Genomic DNA, 5114 nt, shown 5'->3' on the forward strand with positions numbered 1-5114 from the left:
GTATTTTGTATGTTTAATTAGTTTAGATTATTTAGATTATTATTGTTTTAGTTATCAAAATTTTTTATATGGAAATTAGTGTTTAATTAGTATGGAAATTTTTTATGTTTAATTAGTATATAATTTAGATTATTATTATTAGTATATAATTAGTGTTTAATTAGTATGGAAATTTTTTATATAATGTTGTTTTTCAGTTTTTTAATGGATGTATAGAAGTTGTGTTTTCTGTTTTTAGTGTTAGATGCTTAATTAGTATGAAATAGTATATAGATTTTTGAAATAGTAGAAATGTTAGAAATTTTAGTTATCAAAATCCAATCATTAAAAAAATATTACTTTTTGCGGGCATATAGCTAGTATTTGTTCTCGACGATGCCCGGCCCGCATCCTCGCCGTCGACCCGTCCGCGACGACGTCTAGCCGACCCATGTCCGGGACTGGGCTCCGCCGGGCTAGCACTGGGAGGTGCTGCCTGGAGGGGCGCGCCGCTTGATGAGGAACCCGGCCCCGGGTCCCGTCGTCGACCCTGATCTCGTTTGATGGCGTTCGCGTGGGCCAGTTTCGGTGCGGAGGGACCCGGCCCCGCCGGAGGTGGTACGTCGCCGTGTCAGGGAGGAGGACGAGCACGTCCATCGCTACATGGTTGCGTTAGAGGGCGGCAGGTTCTCCAATACCTGGCAGTATCTTCGTGATTTCACTTCAGCTATGATCCTGTGAGGGTTCCTTCTCTTTGGGTGTCCACCGCCCGCGCCGCAGGAACCGCGAGTGTCCTAGATTCTTCTGTAGTATTCGATCTTTAATTAGCTAGCCAGTGATGTACTATTCAATATTATATATTATTCGAGACGATGTATTCGAGATTATATCTATTATTCTAGACGAAGTATTCGAGATTATATCTATTATTCGAGACGATGTAATTTGAATACTAAATTGTTTCATATTTCTTTTGAATTAGTTAAATAAAAGCTATGGCAGACAATACCGACAGAGAGGGAGAACAGACCATGTTCGATATGATACGCGGGCCAGATGATGATCAGAATGAAGAAGATTATGACGGCTCCGAATTTCTAAACAACACCGGAGAGGGTGATATGATATTCGATCGCGACGACCGAATTGATGAAGTCATGAACTACGATTATGACGATGACGAAGAACATGTTGATACTGAAACAACAAAGACCGGCGAGGTATATATATTTATATAAGCAGTTATCTGGTGATCATCACATGTTTTAAATGACTTGAAGATATATTAACGAATCGATCTTTGTTCTTTCAGCCATCCGGATCGAGCAAATCTTCAGGCAAAAGGACGAAACGAGGCCCGAACAAAAAGTTGAAGGAGGGCCTAAAGTACAATATCGAGGCAGTCAGACCTAATGGCGAACCATTAACGCCTAAGAAGATTGCGGACAAGTTCATTCGTCAGTGCGGAGTTCTTGTGAAGGACCAACTCCCGATCTCCCTTCAAGAATGGAGAGAGCCAGCAAAAGACAAAAGACAAAAAGGCAAAGAGGACGCTGCTCCACGTCCAGATGTTACTTTTGTCGACAAGAATCAAAAAGATCTGCTTTGGGATACTCTCATGGAACATTTCACCTTACCAGATCATTTCACAGAAGCAGATGTGCAGAAAGTCAAGGACGCTGCTCTTAGGAAGATGGCGGTTGCATTCAAGAACCACAAGAATCGTGAATGGGACAAGTACGTCAAGGGAGGAAGGAAGACTCCAGTATTCGAGGGAACACTAGAGAACCAACGTGCTCATTGGGACGATTTCGTGAAATTCAAGGATTCGGAATTAGCTAAGGAACGGTCGAGAATAAACAAGAAGAATGCCGAAAAAAAGGATAAGTTCCATAAGCTGGGGCCAGGTGGCTATGCGGTGGCAATGCCTAAGAGGGATAAGTCTAAGAAAGAGATGGAGGATGCAGGTGCCACTCCGGTTACTAAGAGCTGGCCCCCCAGGGTCAGGACTTGGTTCTATGCGCATGGGGGGAGTTGGACCCGAAGACAGGCAATGTTTCGACGAGGGCAAGTCTGAAGGGAGCCGACGATGCGATACTTGTGGCAATAGAAGTGGCACGATCGGGGGTGTTCCAGCCCAACAGAGAGAACGACGAGCTTACGCGTGCCCTGGGAAATCCTGAACACCCGGGAAGAACACGAGGCAAGGGCGCTATTCCGTGGTATGAGGGGTTTTCAGACTGGAACACCGACTACAGAACCCGTGCGAGAAAGAAGATTGCGGAGGAGAAGAAGAGGAAGATGGAGGAGGAGCAGAGGAAGCGGGACTATGAACGCCTTCAAGGCCTAGAAGCAAGTCAAGCGGAATTGGTAGTCAAATTCCAGCGGCAGCAGGAGCAGATCTACTCACTTACCCAACAAAGGGGGTATCAGCAGCTGCATCTGCTAGCGAATGATTCAGCATTGGATAGCACCGCCCCATCCATGCCGAGAAGCAGCGTGGGTTCCGTCCCGGACGACGCAATGCTGGGTAGATACCCCGTGGATGACATCACGGAGAACACTAGCTGTGAGCTACACGTCAAAATGAAGAACATATCCATGAAGGTGACGGACGTCGTTGCTTTTACAAATCCCCCCGAGGCAACCTTCCATTGCAACCCGATTCCAGCGGGCTATGCTCGTGTCTTGGTTGATGAGGTGGTGGACCCATATTCGGAGCTAGAGCTTGACATTCCTGGAGGTGACGACGAGCGCTTTCTCGGAGACACCAACGAGCGCATCATCTTTCGAAGGCCACCGACACCGCGTCAACCGACTCCTCGTCGAAGTCCGCCACCGAGTCAGCAGTCTCCCGCTCCTGCAAGTCCACCAAGTCCGGCAAAGTGTCAGGCCACTCCTCTTCCAAGTCCGGCAAAGTGTCAGGCCACTCCTCCTCCTCCAAGTCTGCCACAGCGTCAGAAGAGACACCCCGCAGCTATGATGCGTAGCGGTACGAGTCGAGGTAGTACAGGAAGTACAGGCGGAGGCAAGCGATATAAATATGGTCCAAGCCTCACGCCTCTTCCGCAGAGGGCTTATGACAGGTCCGAGGAGGAAATCGCAGCCATATCGAAGTCCGAGGTGGAAGCCCATTTTGCACCGAAACCGCCACCGCCGCCAAGGGAGAAAGTGCCTGAGGAAACGATTGACCACTTCATTCGTATGGCTCAACCACCAGCTCCCAAGCCTGTTGACACAGACTATGAGCGCCACATCAGGAAGTTAAATCGAGCACGTCTATGTAAGGAGGCGAGCTCGGGATCGAGCAAACAAGAAGTAGTTGTCAAAAAATGCGGGAAAACCATTCCCCAGCTGGGAGAACAGGCGACGCAATCGATCCCCTCGCTTGTTGTGCCAACAACACGTGACAGTATGCGCGTCCAATATTATTGTGGACAAACAGTTTACGTTCCTGAGGTGGGCAATGTGGTAATAACGGAGGAGCATATAATGCGGGCTGAAGTTCTCAAAATCACTGTTGGATAACTCCTCGAGATCGAGCCCATGCCTGTGCTTAGAGAGGATGAAATAAAACGGAAATATGTCCGGGGCCAACCTTTGGTCGAGCCAGACAAGGTCAAGAACCTCCCAACGAGAATGTATGAATTGCATCAATGGTACATGAACATTACTAAGATTTCCGATCGATTGTCCCTCATGGTGAATGTCAAGGAGGAGCATTACTACCATGAGAAAGCTGTGTCCGTTGAGTATTCTGAACTGTTTCAGTTATACAATCAAGACGCACTCGACAAATCTATCGTCAGTTGCTATTGTCTGTAAGTGATTTCTTTCTGTAATTTAAGTCTCAAGTTAGCTGTAGTGATCCTTTTGATCAATCATTACCTGTAATTATCCTTACTATATTCTTTTCCGTGGTATTATATGCAGGATGAAGATGTATGAAATGAGAAAAGATGGATGCTTTGGCATTGGGTTCATTGACCCAAACACCGTTAATGAATACACATGGAAAATAGATCCACGTCATCAAAAGGCCGTAGAGGACAGCATGCTAGAGTTCTTGAAGCGCCTCAAATACAATGAAGATATACTACTTCCTTACAACTTCCAGTGAGTCACACTGTCTTGTACTACAAATTCTCTGTTTTTGCCTACTAGCTAGCTACATGTTTTTGCTTACATATGCCCGCTTAATTAAGACATGCAAACGTGTGTGCATGCAGATTTCACTGGGTCTTGTGTATCATTAAAGTTGACGCCGAAACAGTTGAAATACTGGACTCACTACTCAAAGAAAAAACTGACTATAACATCTTGTTTGGGATAGTCAACAGGTAATTTCAATCATTATTAACTATATATCTCGGCCTATTTAGTTCGTCATTTCATGATATGAGCTATTTAATAATCCCTTTATTCATTTTCTTTGTCGGCGGGCAGGGCTTGGGCAAGGTTGATCAGCGTCACGAAAGGCGAATGGAAAGAAAAGCTTAAATGTGGAAGACCTAAGGTAAGTAATTAAGTAGTACTAGCTAGCTAGTTAGCTGCCATCTCTTTAATTATCATGCTTGATTAATTATTATCTGATTAAATTCCATTCTCGTAAAGGCCCTGAAGCAGGCGTAGGGGACTGATCTGTGTGCATTCTGCGTTTGCGAGAACATTCGCATGATGGCGTCCGAAAGAAGCAGATCTCAAAGACAGGAATGGGTACGCTTATCAAAACACTATTCACAATTTTTACACCATTATCAATATCTAGTCACACAACTAATACACATGCATATTGATCTCCTTCTCAACAGTTCAGAGAGGTGCGGGAGAAGCTCCTAGAAACGGAGCGCGTAGAAGCACTTCAAGAGGAAATAGCGGGATTTTTGCTCGACCAGGTCATAAATCCGAAGGGAGAATACTATTACCCGCTACCGCCCTCATGAAAACCACTTCCAATTGTCATCGTACTCCGAAGGCACCAATTAGGCTAATGCCACTGGCTCCGAAGGCAACATGCATATGTAGGAGAAATTGTATATAGCTATACATGTGTGTATGTGTGAATTAATTAATATGATGGTTTGTGAGACATTGATAATATTTATATGCATGATTGGTTCTACTAGAAATTCTAT

Source organism: Triticum aestivum, chromosome 7B (assembly GCF_018294505.1).
Source record: "Triticum aestivum cultivar Chinese Spring chromosome 7B, IWGSC CS RefSeq v2.1, whole genome shotgun sequence".
NCBI classification, from domain to species: Eukaryota; Viridiplantae; Streptophyta; class Magnoliopsida; order Poales; family Poaceae; genus Triticum; species Triticum aestivum.